Source organism: Sander lucioperca, chromosome 1 (genome assembly GCF_008315115.2).
Source record: "Sander lucioperca isolate FBNREF2018 chromosome 1, SLUC_FBN_1.2, whole genome shotgun sequence".
Classification (NCBI taxonomy): domain Eukaryota; kingdom Metazoa; phylum Chordata; class Actinopteri; order Perciformes; family Percidae; genus Sander; species Sander lucioperca.
This window is the reverse complement of record NC_050173.1, coordinates 44,660,426-44,684,518: the sequence shown is the minus strand read 5'-3', so window position 1 is coordinate 44,684,518 and position 24,093 is coordinate 44,660,426. Positions and strand designations below refer to the sequence as shown.

The window sequence follows — 24,093 nt, the reverse complement described above, 5'->3', positions numbered from 1 at the left end:
GAACCACTGAAACGATTTTGGAAACATTATTTTAAGTTACAAAAGAATCTTTGGTAATAAAAGTTTAAAAAGATGTTTGTGTTTAAAAAAGGATCTTACTCTTTAACAGAAAGGTTGACCTCCATAGAAATCCTTTCCATAAAGTTGTCCGACACTTAGAATATTATTCTGAGCATGTAAGTGGCAAAACAAGCACTTTTGTGAAGGTAAATACAAGCTGCGCAACTGCCCTATTAACTTAAATTGTAGCTTGTTTCGCCGCTGCCGATTGCAGTGATCTCGCTTTAAATACTGGACCAATGTCAAAGATTGTTGTTCCCATCAGTCATAGAAAAAAAAAAAAAAAAAAAACCCATATAGGAAAATAGGATCCAGGTTGAAAAAAACAGTAGTTACCCATTAAGTCATTTTATCGTGTATTGAGTAATGAGTTAATAGAAAAGGCTTTCTTGTTGCAGAATTGATATAAGATGGAGAAGGCAAGAGAGACAGAGAAAACAAGACAGAAAACTTAAGAGTGAAAAACATTTACATCTAACAAGGGGAACATAGACAGGGCTTAACCAAAATACCAAAATTAAATGAAAGAATATTTGGCATTGAGGAGATTATTAACTGGCCAAGCGTCTGTCTCTGAATAATCAGATTCTGAGCAAAAATGCAATGCACCAGGCTCAGTGCCCACAGTTCCACCACTAACACTGAAAACCATGGTAACCATACGTTAAGGCATTAATAGCTGCTCACTGTGTAGTAGAAAACTGAAAAACAAGTGACACATCTGTTCGTTATAGACACCAGTATATTATTGTCATGTAATTTATAATGTTATGACAGGGTAGAAACCTTTGGAGTGTAAGGGGAGGGAATTTGCCTCTTTTTTGCTGCAAAAAAAAAAAAAATATGCTGAACCAAAAACACCTCCACCTGCCTTGGTCATGTAGCTAATAAACAATCGAAATGTTTTACTGCGGTCTCATTTACATAAATCAATGTCAACAAATGAAGAAAACTATATGCACTTGTCAAGGTGTCTTAGGTGGCTTCTCTCTGCATAGTTTTGATATAGCAGGAACATATGTATTGTAAAAGCTTTCGGAGGCAATAATGCCAATAAAACAGTCGGAAAATGAGCCAAAATAAAAATAAATTTAAAAAAAGACAGAACACACAGAGAGGAATAATTACAAATGGAGCAAAGAATAAGAACAAAAACAAGAAAGAAGGAGAACAAGCAGCAGAGAAGCTAAGGAGGAGGATGAAGAGAGGCAGGGGGTTGGACCAAAGTCTGAACAAGAAAGCGATATGAGCCTCTGCTGTGGCAATCAAAGCGGTCTGATCCTGTCTGACGGTCGTTATCTCTGCCAGCACCGCGCCACCTCCACAAAAAACATCCACTGGCCACACTCAGATTACCAGACACGGACACAAATTACTACAAATGGGGTTTTTTGCTTGGAAAAAAAAAAATAAAAAAATAAAAAAATCAAAGGCCGATGTGCTGTGATTTCAGTGGATAGACCCACATGCACATCTTAGTCAGGGTGACCGGGTTTATAGAAAAGTTGTGAAAACAACCTGTGCATGAAATCACATGAAAATAGTGTTTCTATGGTTGATTTTTTTTTTGACCAGGATCTATCCTTTAACGCCCACTTAAAACAAACCTCAAGAACAGCCTTCTTCCATCTTCGTAACATTGCCAAAATCAGGAACATCCTCTCGCAAAACGATGCAGAAAAATTAGTCCATGCATTCGTTACTTCCCGGCTGGACTACTGTAATTCTTTACTATCAGGCTGCTCAAATAAGTCCCTCAAGACCCTCCAGCTGATCCAGAATGCCGCAGCACGTGTTCTGACAAGAACTAACAAAAGAGATCACATTTCTCCTGTATTAGCTTCTCTGCATTGGCTTCCTGTAAAATCCAGGATTGAATTTAAAATCCTTCTCCTGACCTACAAAGCACTAAATGGTCAAGCACCATCATCCATAGAAGAGCTCTTAGTACCTTATTGTCCCACTAGAGCACTGCGCTCCCAGAACTCAGAGCTACTTGTGGTTCCTAGAGTCTCTAAAAGTAGAACGGGAGCCAGAGCCTTCAGCTATCAGGCTCCTCTCCTGTGGAACCAGCTCCCAACTTGGGTTCGGGGGGCTGACACCGTTGCCACATTTAAGAATAAACTGAAAATCATCATCTTTGATAAAGCTTATAGTTAGGGAGTGAGGAGTTGCAGCATAGTAGAGTAGAGTAGAGGGAGGCAGGAAGTACAAGCCCGTTCTGGCAGGGGAGAGTACGAGCCCGGTCCAGGGCCCCTCTCTTTAGCCTGCCTCTCTTAGTTATGCTATTATAACTCTAGACTGCTGTGGGAAGCTCCTTCCAAGGACACAATGAGCCGCTCCCTCTTCTGTCTTTTCACTTGTCTCCTTTTGTGTGCATCTTAGTCCCAGAAATGCCTGTTACTAACCTAGCTCTGGGGAGTTTTCTCCCCGGAGTCCCTTTGCTTCTTCTTCACCCAGAACATCGCCTTGGAATTGGGTGGCACCTACACCGGGGTCCAGGGTGCAGCTGACGCTATGGACTTACTACACCCTGCTACGCTCTGCGATTCCCCGCAGTGTCCGACTGCGTCCTGCCGCGTCCAACCGCGTCCACCCAGGCTGCTGTGCCACACTACACCCCGTAACGCCCTGCTGTACCCTACTATGACATGAACTACTACGACTACCATTGTGAGCACTGTTCCACTATCTTTATTATGACTATTATTGCCACCATTCACCACTCCCCCAACTGGTGCCGTCAGACACCGCCTACCAAGAGTCTGGGTCTGTCCGAGGTTTCTTCCTAACAAAAAAAGGAGTTTTTCCTTGCCACTGTCGCTATAGCTACTGCTAATGCTTGCTCTTGAGGCAACCACTGTAATAGTTGGGGCTTCGTAAACTACAGAGTTTGGTCTAGACCTACTCTATCTGTAAAGTGTCTCGAGATAACTCTTGTTATGATTTGATACTATAAATAAAATTGAATTGAATTAGGATCTCTGCCAAAACGGTGACTGTGTCTTATTTCTGTTTTAAATGTAAATAAACAGCATGTCTACCATCAGTGCACTATGATGGTCCTGTACAACTGCAATGAATGGCACAGAGGCACGTTTTAACAATGCAAATTTATTTTTAAAGCAGCTTTTTCAAATGTATGGTTAGAAGGTGCTGTACATTGCAACACTGAGTAAAAATTGACAGTTAAAAACGGTAGGTTAATAACGAAACGTAATGACAATAAAAACTACTACTAAGGCAAACAGAGGTTAAACCACAGACTGTTAATATTAATGGACAACGCATCCAGTTCGGCGAAGTGCTGCAAATGCGGAAGTGCCTTAAACCTGCATTCTGTCTGAATTCCAGCAAGGGTGCGGTTGCAAAAGGAGGTCAGTTTCTGTAGAAGTATGAGAAAGTGACCCACTTCTCACTTGATTTATTACCTCAGTAAACATTTTCATAATGAGTTTATGGTCTCAATCGCTAGTTTTAAGTCTTCTGCAACACAGAATGATGTTCATTTTTTGAATTATGGTCTCGTTTATTTTTCAAATTGGCGATAAAGCAGGTGTTTTAAGGCATGGCTATGATGTGATTGCCAGTGAAAGTGTGTAACGTAACGTAGAGTGTAAGCAGCTCCTCCCTCACTCCTCCCTCTCGTCTAAAATCGTCACATCCGCAACCAGGATGGCTGCGCACATAACGGCAAACTCGACGACTCATCTCCACAAACCAATGGGTGACGTCACACATGCTCTGTCCACTAATTTACAATCTATAGGTTAAACACTCAAAACCATCCAGGAGGCATAACACACATTACAGGACAAAGTGCATACAAAACAAATGTTAACTCAGGGAAGTGTCAGTCTGTTTGCCGGTTGCCGGTCGGTGGGTCCATCACTTTAGCCTAGGCTGAAGTAACTCAACATCTAGTGCTTGGATTGACATGAAATTCTCTGCAACCATTCATGGTGACCAGAGGATGAATGATACTTTTCCCTAGCACAGGGGTTTTCAAAGGCTGATACTGTGGGCTGTCCTCAAGCAACATTGCAAAACTGTAACCCCCTACTATCCCTAGCCCCATGTTGGCAAATTGACACCATTAATTCCTGTTTGCAATGTACAGACAACTTTCACTGGATTACTTTGATACTAAAAACAGCATTATTCTCAATCAAGTTCTGGACTTAAGGAGCGTCTTTCTTCTCTGATTTCTGTAATGGACTTCAGGATAATGATTTCCTTAATATCAACATGTTATCATTTTAATTGTGAGCATGTCAGCATGGCAGAAGGCTCTTAGGCTTGCTTGATGTATAAATTACCAAGGAGTCCATTGTTAGATAATTTTGGAGGTTGGCAAAGTGATTTAATGGAATTCACTTGGCAGATTTTTCAGCTTTTGCTTTTCTATTCTCCAACATGTAATGCTGTCTAAACCACATCGTAATACAATGAATCAACCTAAAAAGGAAACGGATTTTGTTGAAATATTCACTCTCCATTAAGCCCATCTGTGATCAGAGGTTGTTAGTAGGCATTCACTTATATTAAGAGATCACCAGACTAAATCAAAAAAGGCTTTAGAACCACCGGTTTGAAATGATGCACAAGTCTAATTCAACTGGTGGGAATTAGATGTGACCCAGTTTGAAAGATTCAGGGCTTTAAGTCATTTCACTGATATGAACCACAGAGAGCCGGGGGTTCACTCATGGTCAGCATCAGCTGGAAGTCTATTTGAGAGGAAGCCAGGTCACAAATATGAATTTCATTTTTTCACAGGCGCATAATGATGTCTCTGATGGATGGAGGAAGGGGTAGCAGAAAGTAAAAAAAAAAAAAAAAATTATATATATATATATATATATATATATGTGAGTGAAATACAGTTTTTGTGCAAATAATTTAACCATACCATTTTACTTAAATGCATTAGCTACATGGTCACTAACTCATATCTTTTGATAATAAAATCACTTTTGTCACCAAACTCCACGTTGGAATAGAAAACCTTCACTTCAAATACTGTGAACAACAGCGCACAAAAGGCCAAATAATCAACATGTCAAAGAAACACATTCTCACTCCTAGCACGTCAAAAAGCAACGCTTCGTCACGTTTTGTTTGTATTGTTAACGGTTCAGCAGATAAAATACCCGTTGGGGATCCTTAACATGTCCTGCTGCACTCATTAAGATCTCATCTGAGCAGATTTCTGTCATTCAAACAACTCTGAGTTGTAGTTTAACATTACAGCCAATTTAATCAAATTAAGGGTTTTATTCAGGCTTGAGTCAATAAATACAGTTAATGGATACAGGCACGAAGAACTGAAGGCTCCGTTAGCAACGATTAGCTCCGATTAGTGGTAGCTCTCCAGTCAGCTCCGGTTAGCTCCGTTATGAAGATATGGAGTGGAGGAGACTGCCGTGGACAGGAGTAACAACCAGACTCTAATAAATGACGTTCGGGGAGCTTTCACAGCGGTTTGGCCGCAATGTTTCTACAGTTTTATTAGTACAGTTAATCCCACGGCAAGACCACCAGTAGCATGCTACTACTGACGATGATATAGGCCTAAGCCCAGATATATTAAATGCTCCACATGGGCAAGCTGCCAGAAGAAGCTGTCTAATATTTTGGATCAGAGTACCATGCAGACTTTGAAGTTCTGACTCTGATCTCGAGTTGGCTTTACATGCAGCACCTGCGGTCATCAAACTATCTCTACTCCTTCACAAATAACTGACTACCTTAAGACAAGAAAAGTTAGCAGTTTACATCAGTTGCTCAGAATATTGGGCATGCACATATATTTTGGGGAACATATTAATTATATTTTGTGATCAAAAAATTTAGTAAAATATCTAACAAAATGCCAGTAAATGTCCCAAAAAATATTAGTAAAATATGACAAAAATTTGTAAAATATCCAAATAGTAAAATCTGAAAAATTAGTAAAATCTGACAAATTTTGCCTGAAAAAAAAGTGACAGGAAAAGATCAAAAAATATTTGTAAGCTATCCAACAGAAATTAGTCAAATATCCAAAATAATCTCAAAAATATCTGCTGTTGTGGCACTTGAGAAGTAGTGGTGTTCGAATTCTCCTCGGTTAATTTTATTCACTTTATAGTCCCACTACAAAATACCCACAATGCACTGCTAATTTGAGTGTACATACGATGTTCCCTACATTTTACTCACGTATACCACAATGCAACGCGGTCTTGTTTTACCGGCGGAGAAGAAAAAGCAGAAGCACCCGCGAAAACTGAAAAGACAAAAAAAAGGAGCGCACTTTCGTTTCTAAACAGTGAAATGTAACATGCAACATATATACATCCTTTTACTTTCCTCCTCTGAGTGCTTGGTTTGTTTCAGCGACGTATTAGAAGTATTTTTGTTTCGGTTTGTTTACATGATGCTGGGCACGCCCGCCTCTGTCACACAAATAACCGACGCATCTCCTGACGCAACGATGTTTTCAGTGAAATCTCGTTTGGTCATTCCCTATATATTCACTACTTAATAAACACCTATATAGGGAATAGTGAGTGAGTGAGTGAATGAGGGAATGGTTTCGTTTTGCCGTGTTATAAAGTAAGAGTTTGAATATTTCACTTTTGTGGATTTGTATTACATTTCCACCCTAATGAGTTGTGATGCAGTTCTTTCAAAAAAGGCTGACATTTTCAGGCATGTCATTGCTGTTACTATGGTGCCATCGAAGTTCAAATCATTCTAAGCTGCCAAAAGAAACAATTTGAAATGAGACTGGGCCCCAAAGTAACGACAGCTTCAAACAACTTTGTTCCTTTCACTGATAAAGATGTAGTTCCTACTGATAGCAGCAGAGTGGTTCAGAGACAGAAGCTACAGATGTTGCACTGTCAAAACACGATTTAACTATTCAGCCTCATCTCCTCAGACTGGTTAGACTAAAGTTATAAAAGCCAACCTCCTGCTAGCTCACTGCACTCCCTTCTCCAAAGACACAGTAGGCTATAGTTCATTTAACTCCTGTATTGTATAGAAAATAGGTTAGACTGTGCCAAGTAACACAAAAAGTGTACCAGACCTAATTGTTTTCTTTCATGGTATTGGCAGGTTTGTTCCCCTGAAAAGTACAAATAACACAGAAAGAAGTTACTTTGCCCCATTGTTTGTGCTCATCACTTCATTGTTTGGCTTTTATGAGAATATGTATTCAAAGAAGAGTTAGAAAAGAGGTTGGATAAGGGGAGGTTATGTATGCTTAAGCATTTGCTTTTACTTACAGCCTTAAAATCAATCCAGGTTGTAAACATGAACACTGAACAAACAGAGCCTAAATGTAATGAATGCAGTGTCTGCTGTCTAATGCCTTGCACTGTCCTTTCACAATGAATATGTTGTCCGTCTTTATTGAGGGTACCTGTACTTTTGTAGATGTATTAGATGCTCCTCCGTTAACCTCATATATTCCTGTACCTTAATTGCACTTTGAGAATAAAAGGAATCCAATGTGTCCTTGGGGCTGCAGCTGAGTAAACACTCCTTTTTGTTAATGCATATGTTAAACAGTTATTTTCAGACTCATTTGTCAGCATAATGTTAATCAATAACATAATATTGCACTAGAAATATAAGAATATATTGTGCAATAGTCCTGTGCATGTTAAATACTCTGATAGCTAAAACAAAACTCATTACTGCCCATCCATAGGCTGCCAAAGGTTTGTACAGTACGCAACCTGGTACACCTGCTAAGCCGAAATAATTCAAGGATGCACAGCTGGAAGGTCAGCAGGCACACAGGTTGGAGGTTCAAATTATTTGGGGACAAACAGGTTGTCCTTAGGTCCCACAAATATAGGACAAACAGGTTATTTCATAGTTTTGTGTTATTTGCCTGTAGAAACTACTTTAAAATTGCAAAGTGTCCTCTGAAAAATGAGACTGATCCACATTACAAGTGGACTTTGACAACTAATAACTGGGACATGATGCCAGTGAACTAAAGTAAGATTTGGTTAAAAAAAACACACACACATATCATTTTGTGAAATGGAGGACAGAAGGAAAATGGTGAAAGCTCATCAAGCAAAGCCATTACACCAGACCACAGAGATCCAACGAGCCCAGAACAATTTGGGGGAAAGAATATTGGGAAAGATGAAAGTCTGGTCGCGCTCTCTCTGCATCTCTATTCCAACTTCTAATGCACCTCGTACTTTGGTAGTTAGGATGTAACATGATGCTATTTATCCTCAGCGAGTTTAGTTTACGGGCCTGTGACGCCAGCACAAACCCAACATCCAAAGTTAGGAGGAAGCATCTGTACTCACAGCAGTCCACACACCTACTGCTCAAAACATTTATTTAAATGAAAACAAATGCCAACCCAAGCAAGCATCACTGATACATTGTTAGCCGTTCCATACTAGCATGGGCCTAATAAGGAAATATTTACCACGCTAACGCTTCAGCATGTCAACACTTAAGCAGATCAAGCTTTCGTTTAAGCATAGTTAGCAGTTTCCAGGCTAACCTTTTGGCATTACAAGCTCAAAAGGTTAGCAGCTAATCTTCCATGCAAACACTTTAGCATAACTAGCTAACACTTCTGCAATTAATCTTCCATTTAGCATAACTATATTTAGTTGTTAAATGGTCCTGGTTTCTGTGAATAAAAGCTCAAACAAGAGAGTGTCTTAAATTTTAATGTCACACTTGCAAGTAGGCAACAGCCAACCTTCGATTAAGTCTCAGACTGAGTGCATAAAGAACTTTGTCATACAGGTAGTTTATATTCAGTGCATCAAAACGCCTCCCCTGTACGGGGAGACTGTAACTCATTGTTAATCAGAGAACCTGCAGCTGCTATCTTTAATATGATAAGCACAGACACAAGCTCCGTCCTTGGACTTAATGGTTTGTGCTTGCCAACAATAACACATGAATAATTAGTTCATAGAAGGATAGTAATGTATTCCAATAAGGCTTTTTTATTACAGAGAGTAAACATCACTACATTAACACTTTAGCATAACTAGTTAGGCTACCAGTTTATGCTAATAAAGATTGTCACAGTGGGTAAGTGCCAGGCAAAAGGGGATAGGACCTAAATGCAAACAGAATGATACCGTTAAATAATATATGAAATTTATGAAAAATGAAGGTGAAGGCTTACTGGCAGGTGAAGGTAGAAAGGCAGGTTCAGGTACAGCGTTGGAGTCAGGGTAAGATTCAAGTTCTGGTGGTGTGAAAGCAAAGGTAGAAAGCACAGGGGAACATTGATGATCTGTTAAGGAGTGATTGGAAAAGGGGCTGGTTAAATATCTGCAGGGCTGATGAGGTAAGTGGGAGCAAGTGAGCAATGGGTGGAGAAGGTTAGGTGGCTGGGACTGGAGGGGAAGGGGTTATTGCAGGGCACGAGGGAGGGGCAGGATGTAGGAGTGAGATACCTGGGACAGGAGAAAAAGTCAGAGGACATCTGGTGGATAGGAAGAGAATGGCAGTGGACGAGGAAAGTGGGAATGTGGCTGGAGGGAGGGACAGAGAGACAGAATGTGATACAATTAATAACGTATGCAAACACTTTAATTTAGTTTATTTAAGGATCCCCATTAGGAGCACACTCTGAGTGTCTCTCTTGGGGACCTGAACATAGAGATGTAATACAGACATACAATAAAAGTACAGACAACCTATACGTATAAGCCGGGCTTTAAATTGACACCCACCAACCAGCCAAATGCTGGTAGCTGGTAACATTGTAAAGTTACTAGCCAATTTGGCAATTTTGCGTTTTTGTGTGTTTGGCTTGGAAATGTAATTTGTATCTTGTAAAACTGGTCATAGTACTAATACTTGTTTATGTTGCAAGAGTGTTTGCAGCACTTAGAGAACTATAAAACAAAATAGAAAGCTGGCACACGTGTGTAACTATTCTTTTGTTTCATGCTTTGCTTTGGACTGACTTTTATGGAGTCCAAAAACTGTACACCTTTAAGCACAAACTTAAATGCACACACACCATGACGTACTATAGGCCTACAATGAGATGAAAGTGAGTCTTCATCTTACATAATGCTTAAAACTAATGATTGTGTGTTTTAAACAGCAATAGACCTTCCTGATGAGTCTGACTTTTCAACACATTCTCACTCCCATCTCGTAAAATACGGACGCTTGGTCAGGTGCCTTTGTTGTTGTTATTGACGCTAAAAGTCTCCTTTAGCGTCATATAATGTGCTTTAACTAGCGCGCTTGGTCGGGACTTTTGACGCAGTTAGGTTAAGGAAATGCTCATGGGTTGGCTTACGTTTCCATGACTCGCAAGAACAGGACAGTTGAGTTTAGGTAAAGGTCGTGGGTGGGCTTACGTTTCCGTGACTCGCGGGAAGAACGGGACGGTTGGGTTTAGGAAAAGGTCGTGGGTGGGCTTACGCTTCCTGACAGGCGGGAATAACGGGCCGGTTAAAGAAGAAAGCGGCTTCCGTGACACGCGGCATTAACGGGACGGTTAAAGACACACGCGGGACACAAACCCCGGTCTCCCGGGTGAAAGTCCTGTGTTTGACCCATCCACCACCCCGACCAACCTCCCTACACGGAATTTCCCCCTTACATCCTACTCGCTAAACCCTGTGTAGCTTTTTATTGAAACATTCATAACAGATAACACATTGTGGATGAGATTGCAAAGTACTGCACAGTAATACTGTCTTCTTACGTTAAAATATTAAACTGTATTTTATTAAAGTTCAGGTATCCTCTTATCCTCCACATGACTGAAATTAATTTGTGCTTTTTATTCACAAATGAATTAGAGATTTGGAAAATTCTATGAAAGTTTTTAACAGAAGCAGAGACTCTGTAGCTCACACACAACTCTCCTAAAAAGCACAGTTGGCGCCATTGCCGAGGTCTAAAGCTTAGTAACAAGGACAGTAATTGTAAACAAGATACTGTGGTTGGCTAGCAAAGAAATTGACATTATCTGGGCATAAGATCAAATTTAAAAGAGGTTTAATGACAAGATGACGTTCAAAAACAGCACAGAAATAACGGTAAACCAAGTCTATAAAGCTATTTTTAGAAACACAACCAGTAAAAGTAATTCTCCTTATCGCTGTTCAAATTCACTTATGTAGGAGTCGGACTGCTTTCATGAAGTCTCCTCTTGACTGAATTATCAAATTAACTCAGTCAAAAAGAATCATGGATTGGTTTTCTAAGCTTTTTGAGAAGCTCGTTAATGGCTGATTAGGATGATTAGGATGAGTCACGTAGAAATGATCTGCAGAAGAGGGAGACAGACGGAGATGCAGAGACAGTCTGTAAACGCTGCTTTAACGTCATCTGTAGGAATACAGGTAAACTCTCTTTAAACCGTTACAGTGCATATTTATTTTAATCACCTTGCGCATGTGTTAGAGCAGGGATCTTCAACAGGGGCCTCCAAATTATTGTTCATTTTTTTTAAGTTTTTAAAAAAAATATATAAAGTCTTAACATGAATCCAACATATTATTAGCAAATATAAATCCCCACTCCTTACTGGCCTATAGGTAAGGTAGTCACTAAGACCATGCACATACACAGTTCATCCTAAGGATTCACTGTGTCACATGTATGTTTAACATTAAAACATGATTTATAAAATCATGCCAACAATTATTGTTCTAATAGCTTAGTATTCTATGCAGAAAAGGTATGTTTAAAGACTTTAGGCTGCCCTATATGCTATTGTAGGCCCAGTTTATTATGCAACTTCATTTTATACAGTATATGTAGTTGGGATCCCTGCTCCATCTCTCTTTCAGTTAAGGGGTCCTTGGCTTAAAAAACATTGAAGGCCCCTGTGTTAGAGCAAATTCCAACTTAAATTCCTAAAATGTGGACATTAATTTTTGTCATATAGACCAGACTGTGACTCGGAGTGAGAGGAGGTTTGTAGCGTCTTCACTGTTCTCGTCAGTGGTGGCTGTCTCTGATGAATACATCATGGGTGGGACAATAGATCAGCCTTGGGCCACCCGTCCAATCGTCATGCATCCGACACCACTGAATGAATTTTGACAAAATCCAAGGGAACTTTAATGTGCCATTGGTTTGTTTTTGTCACTCTTAAAATTACAGTGTGGCCTTAAGATGGAAAAATAATTTGTCACACACAACTGCTGTGAAACTTGTAATTGGTGTTTCACAAAAATAAAATGAAAGAATGATGTGTGCTCGTGGCCTCGAGATCATATTTTCAACACTGATTTGCATTAGTCTCAGATACCACAGACTAAACCTGAAGAACAAAAAAAACTCAGGGAAATGATGCATGTTACTGTTGCATTCAAGCATTCAAAATGGCATTGCATGGCCCAGGGCAGAATTATAGTGACTGCTCAAACTAAAACGTTACCAACTGGCCCGGATAAAGTATACCTAGAAGGGAAGTGACTAATGGAATGAAGAGGAAGACAGAATCTCAAAAGCAAGGAGGGAGAGAAACAAATAGAGATCAGATCATTTCAGGAAAAGAGAACACATGACTCGGAGATGAAAGAGGGAGAGCAGGAGTTCAACACCAGAGCTGTTTCTAATGATGAACAGGTTGTAAACATCCCACATTTATCTACTCACGGCTTTACATAAAATGGAATTCGTGGAAGTGTTAGCATCATTATACTTGCTCAGAAATCATCTTTACTGATCTCTGTTTTTCCACGTTTCTTTCTGCACCAAGCTCACTGTAGGAGTTGAAGTATGATGAGGCCATAGCTAGTCTTGTTATAAAATAACTGAATATTAGCAGCATGGGACTTGTTCATTTTTAACAGTGGGGGACGGACCTGGTTCGCTTCGTGCACCTGCGACTGGCAAACTGCCTCATTAAAGACTCTTTTGGTTCTGTTTTTAAAATTTTAGATTTTTTGATTTACTGTAACATGTCACATTGCACCTAAGGTGCTACACTACATCACAGCTGGGTGTGGTCAGAAGTAAAACACAATCAGCATATAGAGGGCATTGCAGCAATGCTTTTTATCCACACAAGTTCCTGTGTTTCTCTTCGAGATTATAGGCGGATGTGGAAAGAGACCATCTGCTTTAAAACCGGTGTAAACGCATGCAAATTCTTGTACTCCCAGGTAAAAAAATGAAAATCACACTTTTTTTATGTTTCAGGCAATTGTTTTTTTCAAGATTCCCTTTTTTGCGCTTTTTTTCCACCGGATTCACCACTAACATCAACCTATTACTGCTAGTTTTACACTTTTTTTGGAATTCATAATCAATAAAACCTCATTTATATGAAATTATACCTCATTTTTGACTTCAAAAAATCTGAAATTATGAACTATTTTGACAAATAGTTACAATTTAGTGGATAATCACAGACTGTCACAGTTTAGTGACTAAACTTCATAGTTTTCATGTTTTTTTCAAATGCTATAAAAATTAAATAAAACACCCAAAATTCAATTATAAAGTAGTGAACTGATCCTAAATTTGACCTGCGATGTAACTATTGTTTTTGGGGCAATTTGGTTGAAAGAGACCCAAATTTCTGATGCGGAAACTTTTTTTTTTTTTTTAAACAGGAGGGTTAAAAGAAGAGGGAATCTGATCTGCCTAGCTACTTCCTGAGCAACCCAGTCTCACAGCAGTTTGTGAAATGGTCACGTTATTTAATCTATTGATTTGTGTTCAAGGGGACGTTTTTGTCGTTTTTTTCGTGGTGGCCAGCGCGAAAATGTAAACTAATGTATTTCAATGGGAAGCATATGTCGTGATCACAGCACGACTACGATAGCGAGTAGTATGAAATGCCGAAAATCCGCGTAATGAGATTGGTTGGGGTGGTGGATGGGTCAAACAATACAGGACTTTCACCCCGGAGGCCCCGTTAATCTTTTCCTAAACCCAACCTCCGTATAGATGGTTCCCATTTCGTGCTGTCCACCACGAAAAACACTAGATAAACGTGTTGTTGTACACGAATCAATAGATGAAAAATAATGTGACAATTTCACTAACTGCCGTGAGACCGTGTTGCAATGTTGTCCTGAGATGTGCCAGATGTTGATAATGTATTCTCCTCTCCAAACCTGAAAATGATTTGATGAGTAATCAATCTCTGAATTTTCAAAATAAAATACAGAAATGTGTGACAAATTGAATGAATGGGTAATGTTTCTTTGCACAAAATATCATCTATTACCAGAGATATAGTTGAAAATATCAGCTCTAGCTTTGGTGACCCTAAAGCACATGCTGCAAGTCTCTCACATCCTTATTTATTGTCAATCTATTCTCCTATAACTCAGCTAAATGAATAAATGGTCAAATGAAAAATGGACGGCATAGCTATGAATCAACAAAGCCACAAATATCATCTTTGACCTTAAGGTGATATGTATAGGTATTTCCATTCAAGGATGAAAGTTATAGGGCAAGATCATTCATCCTAGGAAAAAAAATAGGTCTTGTCTTTTCTTCTCTTTTTTTAATGCCGAACCGAAAAGAACATCACAGCAGTGCCTATATGACCTACAGAATGGCATTGTACTTTCACTCCAGCGCGCACATATGCAGCTGTATATGCAGCGACATAACCATGAAGTGTAGAGACAGGTGTAGAGTGACAATGACAGAACACAGAGAGAGAGAGAGAGAGAGAGAGAGAGAGAGAGAGAGAGAGAGATATGGACCGATGCTTCCTTCACTTCAGGGCTGAAGAGGAGGGACTAGACCAGAGCGGGTTAATGTCCGCTCTGAGTTCAGGCAGAGCGTAACATCTCCGCTGCTGACTCCTCTCAGGCTGCTCACACTCCAAATATCTCCGGCGTCTCTTCTCCTCTATACGAACTTTCTCCGGGCTCTCCACGAGCTTCCTCTGCACTTTCCCCGTCTCTCTCGCTCTCTCTCTCTCTCTCTCTCTCTCTCTCTCTCTCTCTCTCTCCCCACGGACTCTCCGCGGAGGCACTAGGCGCGCGCCGCCAGTTGCCCCTTGCTGCTCTTTGCGCACGGACACTTCTCCACCTTCCCACTTGTATCCGCTGCGCTCTGCGTATCATCCCACCCCCAACCCCCCTCCAGAAGACTCCTGAGCGCCAGACACCACCTCGGTCTGCTGTTACTTTCTCTTTTAAGGTTGAGTTATTAGTTTGGGCGCTGAGCTCGGACCGAAGAACTATGTGATTGTGGCTCGTGGGGATTTAGTGTCGTGACATGCTTCCAGGACCCGGCGTCTCCACTAGGAAATGGTGAGTTAAAATCCTGTTTATTATCGCAATAATCAGCCTATAGCGCGCGCATGTGTCCAGTGTGAGCGGCTGATCTCTGGGGATGAGGTGACGCTGACAAGCCCGAGGAAGAGCGACCTTCCTCAAATCATAAAATCAATCCTAATTTGTCATTTAAAGTTTGTGATACTCACGTGTGAGCTTAAAGTCACCTTGGAGGTATTTGGAATCCCCAAATAGTTAACAATGCAATTTAACATTACATTCATATATCACATTTGCTCTAAGTAAGCAAGTTCATTCTAAAACGGAAATTATGATATTGTTTTAGGAACTCATGGTGGTAACGTCAGGGCAGGATAATAGTAAGGCTTCTTGTGATGGTATTTGTATATCTTCAATTGCATCCCATAACGTTAAATAGCAGATTCTAGTTACCCAAGTGTGCTTTCACCGTCAGTTTAAAGATATAAAAGTAATATTGTAGCCTATCGTTTTTTAAATGGGGTTGGTCTTTTGACCTCCACTGGTAGGCTATAAACTCCCATTTCCTCGCTTCATATCGATCTGTTTAAGTGTGCATTCTAGTTTTCCATACATGAGATTTCGGGGGTGTGAGGGTGCTGGCCTGTCGATTTTGTTCCGATTAGTAATGTATCGATAAGGTGGCCTATAGATCCACACAGCGTATCGACTGTCAGCTGTCACGTGTTAAGCGTGTGAAGCAGGAGTCTTGAAGCGACCCGCTGGATCCTTTAATGACCAGCCACTGATGGAAAGTCATATTGCTGCATTGTTGGGAGTTATGGTAATTCTGTGGTTTTCATTTGAGAGTAACAGCAACTAACTGCGCCTGGTACTTGACTTTTTAATTGGTTTTTAACTCATTTGTGCTCCTTTAAATGGATATGTACCGTTTTATCACCAATGTGCTGTTGTGCAAGGTCCCTAGTTGTTTTGTAACAGAGTTTAAATTAAATAATACCTTTCTATCCTAATCTGACATTACCACTATTAAAAGAGACTCTGACAATGTCTACTTTAACAAAATCACTTATGTCATGCAAATGAAACATAGTGCGGATTGTTTTTTAAAAGCTGCAAGGATTTTAAGACTTTTGCATGTTTATGTTTTTGAGGAAGGAATATGTAGAATTCTCAATGGGTTTCTGGCCGCTACATTCTAGATTTGATAGGCCAATTGAACTCTATTGAATGCACTCCATTGTCAGATTCCTTCTTTCATCTCTTTCAGTTGTAAAACATTTTAAATGCTGTACAGTATCACAAACGGACAGCTGCAGATTATTCCATGTCATTGCTTGATATTCAATGTTTGACAAATTGCCAGTCGCAAAAACTGTTCTAAAATGTATTCATGTGATAACGAATACACTTCACTTGTACTCGACTCGGCTTTGCTTATTATGGTTACGTAATATTTATGATACAGACATGGAGGGAATCAACGTGCCTGGATCAAAGGTGCAGGTACAATGTGTCATCCCAGTGGTGTAGTCTACGTGATACGCAGGTATATGCAGTATACCCACTAAGAAAGCTCCAGGATTTCCATATACCCACTTAAAAATGTCCAATGACACGTAACAACATACTTTCTATTATATTTTTAATACATTTTGAATTGTCATCTGTGTTTTTCTTCTTCGCATAGGCTAAATAAAGGTATTTCCACCGTAAATTGGTGCATAAAAGTGTATCCGAATACAGGAAATGAAGTTTGATACTCAAAATAACCCTGGGGGAGACCCCCCACTATGACAGGGCTTTATTGTAGAGCTCAAGTGGTGGTTTTGTATTTTTGGATGGTCTGTATTGTATTAATGAGTGTGTGTTCTTTGCATTTTAACCAGTTATTGCCTTGAATCCGTGCATGATTGTGCATACATATGTTTGTGCACCAGTGTTTGCATGTGGACTGTGGCTGTGTTTGTGCTGGCTTTTGAAATAAGCCTTTAAGGATTATTCTTTTAGTTTTTTGAGCCATAGAGTCTAGTCCACTTTGTTGCCTTGAGAGCAGGTGGGATCAAGCCCACAGTTCATTTTCTTCAGCCTAAATTATACTCTTAGAAAAAGTTGACGGACTGATTAGTAACTGAGATAAACAATGTCATTCATTTGTCAATTATCAAGTAAAATGTCAAACATTTGATCGTTAAAGCCTCAAAAATGTCCTCGCTTTTCTTTTTTAATGTTAGTTCTTTGGCAGCCGATTAGAGAGAAATCTCGAGATGAAAATGTTGTGTTCTGGCAACTCTTAGAGATAATTCATCATTGGTTCTGACATTTTATGAAGTATGTTGAACTGGGGGGAGACCCAGGGGAAGACCCAGAACCAAAAGGAGTGATTCTATTTCTCGTCAGGCCTGGGAATGCCGCGGGATCTCTCATGAAGTGCTGGGGAGGACAAGCTACCTTGCTTAACTGTGTGACCCAGATGTGGACAGAAGGGAGAAATTGGATAGATTACTTGATTTTCAAATACAACTTTACAGATTTATCTATAGGGATAAAAATCATGCTAGCCTTATGTCGGTTTTCATATTGAGCTGGAGTCGGCCCACACTTTAATGCTACGTTTAAACGTGGCCGGCTATTTTCATAAACGGACATTTCAAGCTCTCCGTTTTCAAAAATAACATCGTGCACAGTTGTCAGTTTTCAGAAGTGTTCATTTACATGTACCCGTGTATATACAGTATGCCGTCGATGCCATCAAGAGCATGCCAAACCTGTAGGTGGCAGTGTAACGAGAAGCTCAAGCCCACGTTAGCCAATCAGAATCCCGAAAATAGCAACAACAGCAACGAATCACTTCCTCTCTCTTCTCTTCCTCACTTCCTCGGCTGCCTAAACCTCCGTTTGTCTCAGTTTACATGCAAATGTGCAAACGAAGTTTTCCAAAAGCTCCACTCTGGCCGGAGGTTTTAGAAAGAATCGTTTTCGAAGGCGAATTCTCTGTTTGCGTGTAAACGAAGGGCACAAACGAAAGGAAATGTCTCCGTTTTTCAAAATAACCATGTACGTGTAAACGGGGTATACGATTACAAGGGAACCAGAGCTTTTAAACAACAGTCAGATGGATTCATGGATGGACCATTGGTTGGACGCTATCACTCTTTCATTTTCAGCCAATCAGCAGCCCCAATTGATTGTTTTTTCCTGACCTAAAAGCAGCATTATATGATTTTGTCCACTAGAGGGCAGAATGCAGACTTTATCAAATATGGATGTAGTCTCTGTGACGTCCCATAGGTTTCTGAAGAGCCAAAATTAAGCTCAAAGTGGCCGGCTCCGGTCATCGCTATTTTGGCAGTGCCTGATGTCTGATAACTCCCGGCTAATCCTAAAACGGGCCAAGAGGTAGAGTGTGGATGGAGCTGAGCTCTGTGCTCGCTTACTGAGACGGCAGCCACCTGTCACTCAAAGTGGAATGCTCTGCTAATTATTCAGAACTTTAAGTCTGAATATAATTTAAATGGGTGAGTTATATAAAGATTCACATACAATTGTCATGAAGGGGTAAATTAATAATTGGGGCCCCAACCGGTTTTCGGTACCATGCTGTAAAGATGTTTATTTCTGCTGTTAAGTTGGGCATTTTTACATGCGGGTCTATTGGGATTGACTCGCCTCTGGAGACAGCCTCAAGTGGCCATTCGAGGAACTGCAGTTTTTGGTTCCTCTTTTTCAGCACCAGAGGTTGTCGCTTGGGCATAATGTAGACCAGGGGTCTCCAACGTTTTTCAAGCCAAGAACTCCTTCTGAAAAAAAGACTGAGCAGGGACCCCCTTCTACAGATATTGTTTAAAATGTAGTTGCATATAAAAATGGGCCTACAATAATGTGTAGGGCGGCCTAAAGCCTTTACACATACCTTTTTATGGTGCATACAATACTAAGCTTTTAAAATATATTTTTTTGGCATATTCATATATTTATACATCACGTTTTAAACTGTGGCACAGGAAATCCTTAAGCTTGGCTACCTTATGGCTATCTCAGATGTACGCCAGTAAGCCTATCATCAATGTTGTGTACATTAAAAAAAGAAATATCATTCATGTTGATGTATATTTTCAGACATATTTAAAAAAAAAAAAAAAATTAAACCATCGAACAATAATTTGGCGGCCCCCCTGCAGCAACTCTGACACCCTCGCCCACCCTCTGTTGGAGATCTCTGATGTAGACTTTAAAACATACTTGCAGCAACAAAGTTTAGATTATTTATGAGTAATGTATATATCTTGAGAGCTTAGGCCTGAGCACTGACTCACAGTTTTTTTGGGGGGATAATTTGTGCTTATCTCAACACTGAATTGCAGACAGTGATGAACAGTTTGCCTATCCATTTAAACATCCTGCTGTTCCTGTGATGTGTGCAAATATATGCTATATTTAGAGTCAGTTCATGTGTTAGTGCTGTATAGAACAGTCAAATCACACGTCAGAGAAAATTATTGTAGTATTGATTATTTTAGAGTGGTGCACTTGGTACAAAACAGCAGCACCACAACGCATACTCAGAGTGAGTGACGTGCCTGTCCCATTGGTGGCATTTTCAGTCTACATGGAAGCTGTGGCAAGACTCTGTAGTTACAGTTAATGGTGTAAGAAACACAGCTGTGTCTTATCCAGGCTTATTGCCATTTTTGTTGCAATTTTGTGTTTGCTAATTTTCTGGCTCTGGCACATGAAGATGCCCTTCCCATCCTTAATCCCATCTACAAAGCTATTTTTTTAAACACTGGAAACATTGGTGATGTAGGCAGGAATTGTAGAGGTTGAGAACCAGGCTAGATTTGCATGGCTAGAGATCCCAAAAATATTTGCCAATGTGAGAAAAAGAAGCGGTTAAAAATTGCAATCAAACGTGACATGACCTACACAGACTATTAATGTGCATATAGTCACACATTGAATTTGCACTTGAGATATTGTGGATTAGAGCCCAACCGATATATCAGCGGGCCGATATTATCGGCCGATATAAAGCATTTTCCAAACTATCGGTATCAGAATTTATAATGGCTGATAAATGAAAAAAAAAAAAAAAAAAAAAAACGGACGAAAGTGTTGCCGCTTTGTCCACCAGAGGGCTCTCTACAACGTCCCTGTTGGCAACACTCGTGTTTAACCCTTTAAGTTTCATATCTTAAAGTGCCCATATTATGAAAAAATCACTTTTTCTGGGATTTGGGGTGTTCTTTTGTGTCTCTGGTGCTTCCACACACATACAAACTTTGAAAAAAATCCATCCATGCTGTTTTGAGTGAGATACGGTTTCTGAATGTGTCCTGCCTTCAGTCTCTGGGTGAGCTGTTCAAAATCGGCATGGCTTGTGACGTCACATTAGCATGCTAACGCTAGCATGCTAACGCTAGCATGCTACCTCGTTCTCAATAGCAACGCACTGCTACAACACACACACGTTCACCATAATCTACAAAAGAACTACTTACATGTGCGCCCTCATTTAGAAGTCTCCCAGCTAATCCTGCCTTGTAACTGACTGAAGTTGGAGAAACAGCCTTTCTTTTACTGTCTATGGAGCTAGCTAGCTGACTTGATCTACATCTGAGCTACTGAGCATGTGCAAGTGCAATCAAAGATAGTACAGAAGAAGAAGAAGAAAAGAGGTCTCACTCTGTAGCTAAAACAGCGACCAGCTGAAAAGAGGATCTGCAGCAGTGAGAGAGAGCACTGCAGTACAACACAAATATGGTGTTTTTTGAAAATTAAACCATGTAAACCTATTCTGGTACAACCTTAAAATACAATTATGAACCTGAAAATGAGCATAATATGGCTGCTTTAAGTTTGTATTTTTATACATTTTATTCATCAGAACTTATATTAATTATATAATAATAATATAATTAATTATAATATATTTTGATGTTCTGTTGTGACAATAAAACAATTTTTTTTTTAAAGTTTATTTTTAAACTGCATTATCATATTATTTTAGTGAGGACTCATAAATAACTACAAATAACTAACGTTAGGGAAATCTGTTTATGTTTTGTTATGCATTTCTGGATTTTTATTTTTATATATATCGGAATATCGGATTTTTAAATCACCAAATATTTGTATCGATATCGGCCTTAAAAATCCTTTATCGGTCGGGCTCTAGTGTGGATGTTGGGTCAGAAACAGCCTCGTGCCTCTTTATGATAATCTATTTCTGACTTTATCCTCAAGTGTTGTAAGAGAAGTTCATACAGAGGGCTTTAAAGGGAGGAATGAACATGTGTTCAGTCAGCTGAACTCATGAAGATGACCAGTGGAGTTGCAAGGTTTTCACATGACAATGCCTTACACATATTCTCCCTCCCTTCTCGTTCTCTCTCCCTCCATCTGCTTGTGTCTCTCGCCCTCTGCTGCCTAGGGTGATCAAAATGAGTGCAACAATCCAGCAGTTTGTGTCAACATCTGAATCTGCTGGACACACACACACACACACACACACACACACACACACACACACACACACACACACACACACACACACACACACACACACACCTGACAGGGTGACAGCAAAGTGGTCTGGTGTTTGGCTGCATAATTAATTGCATTAAAATCACAAGTTCAATCAATTACAGCATTCACATTTACACAACCTGTACTAAAAAAACTGGCAAAATCACCCATGCTGTAACCAGTGACCAGTGTTCTTTGTAAATGTGAGCATGCAACGTGTAGACAACAATGAGACCAGGTATTATTCAAGACCTGAACACTACTTGAATACCAGCTTTTTTTTGATGATTCCAGGTTATTTCAACTCCATTCCACATTAGTTAGCTATTTGAAATATTGGTCTTAATTAGTACTTGCCTGTGTTACGCATCTGTGATGCAGTGATGTTTCCTCACTGAGAACTTTAGTGTAATGAGGAAAGTACCACGATTTCCCCAGCCAATTAGTGGGCAAAAGACAAAAGCAATCAATCTCAGGCTAATAGATTAAGACCATTTTGTAGGTCACAGGTGAATACTTTAGCCTTCAATTAGACTATAAAGGATAAAGTAAACAACATAACACATTATCTTAGAACTTTAACCCTTTGTAACTGTTAAACACAATTATATGATTTTAATCAGTCCCTCCCTATGAACTAGTAGTCCTGAATGTATGATCTTTTTAACCATATTACAGATTTTAAGATTCTCACACTCGATGAAATTACTAAGACTTTTTTTAACAAATAACAGGCTATGAGTGTATTTTCTTTAACTTTAACCCATCACCCTGCACATGAAGTAGTGTGCTTCATAGAAAAAACCGACACACATACAGAGGCATACACAGCAGTGATTTGCATATTGTTCAGCAGCGTCAGAATGAGCCCTAAATCTCCCCGAGTCAGCCTGTTGTGTTCATGTAAGCTGCTAAATCGAGGTAATTACCTCCAGTCCTTGACGCGCTCCGCTGTCAGATCGGCTTCTGAAGGCAGCTTCAGCTAAACACACCGAGGCTCTGATATCACGCCGTCCTGCACAGGATTCAGGGTGGTGAAGGCTGACAGAGTGGGAAAAGGATGAGGAGGATTCTTTTTAAAGAAGAGAGAATTCAGGAGAGAAAGTTTATTTCTTTTTTTGGAAGTGAGAAGGTGTGTTGTCTGTGAAGAAGTCAGTTTGATTTCATTATCAGCCTCAGCATCACTGTGTGTGTGTGTGTGTGTGTGTGTGTGTGTGTGCATGCGTGCTTGCATGCATGTGTGTGTTAGGGATGTAACGATTACCGGTGTAACAGTAAACCGCGATAAAAATGTTGACGATAACAATTTAAAATATCATTCAGTCCTTCCAGAAAAATGTTTTTTTGTGATTGTTGCGGGCAAAAATTGATTATGCGGCACGTTTTCTTAAAAAATGCAATGGAATATGCGGGATATTTATGCAATTTTATGCGATGAAATTGCGGGAACTTGCAAAAACTGCGGTTTCATCTTGGCTTCATTGCGGGGTTTGCAGCTTTTCGATGATGTTCACGTCGCGTAATTACGTACTTCATAACGTTCCCACGGCAACAGGGGAAAATGGCTGCTCTTGTGTGAAGTAAACGCAACATTTTTCAACTTTCTGCTAAGATATATGTGATTTTTTTTGCAACGAAAATGCGGGGATTATGAAATCATGCAAGCCCCGCATAATTTGCGCAGAAATCAGCAATTTATGCAGCTTAAGTGCAGCGTATTTGAAAAAATGCGGCCCCCGCATAAATATGCGGACTTTGGCTGATTATGCATTGAATTATGCGATCGCATAATCACGTTTTTCTGGAGGGACTGATCATTATTATCACGGTGGATTACCACGGTGTGGAAACCGTGTGTTTAATCCTTCCCAGCTTCATCCGAGTCTCCTGAAGTTGCCGCGCAGGCGCACTGCGTAGCAAATAAACTGTTTACATGCTGAACCCTTGTTCCTTTGATGTTAAAAGTTGCACTTTTGATAAGGTTTTGAATATATTTTTGTAATATAATTAACACTGTTACACTTTTTGAAAGTATTTCAGCTTGTGTAGTCCTATCAGTGCTTTCTGAACATATTGAACACACTTTTAAAAATACCGTGATAATACCAAAAACCGTGATCATTTTGGTCACTATGACCATGAGGTTACATTTTCATACCGTTACATCCCTAGTGTGTGTGTGTGTGTGTGTGTGTGTATGTGTGTGTGTTTGCAGTAGTGCAACCTGTCAACAAAGTCTACCTTCATGTCTAACCTTTAGCTTCACACAATGAAGACTGAAGAGACAGAG

The 24,093-nt window shown here is 39.9% G+C and overlaps 1 protein-coding gene across 2 annotated transcripts in view; it reads left to right on the top strand.

The window, feature by feature from the left end:
• Window positions 1-14,788: 14,788 nt before the first annotated feature.
• The window catches only part of htr4 (5-hydroxytryptamine receptor 4), a 201,453-nt gene continuing 192,148 nt past the window's right edge, over window positions 14,789-24,093 (top strand). For both annotated transcript variants that reach the window (XM_031317115.2, XM_031317118.2), the window contains exon 1: window positions 14,789-15,311. The gene's annotated coding sequence lies outside the window, so the exon portion shown is untranslated. The remainder of the gene's footprint in view (window positions 15,312-24,093) is intronic.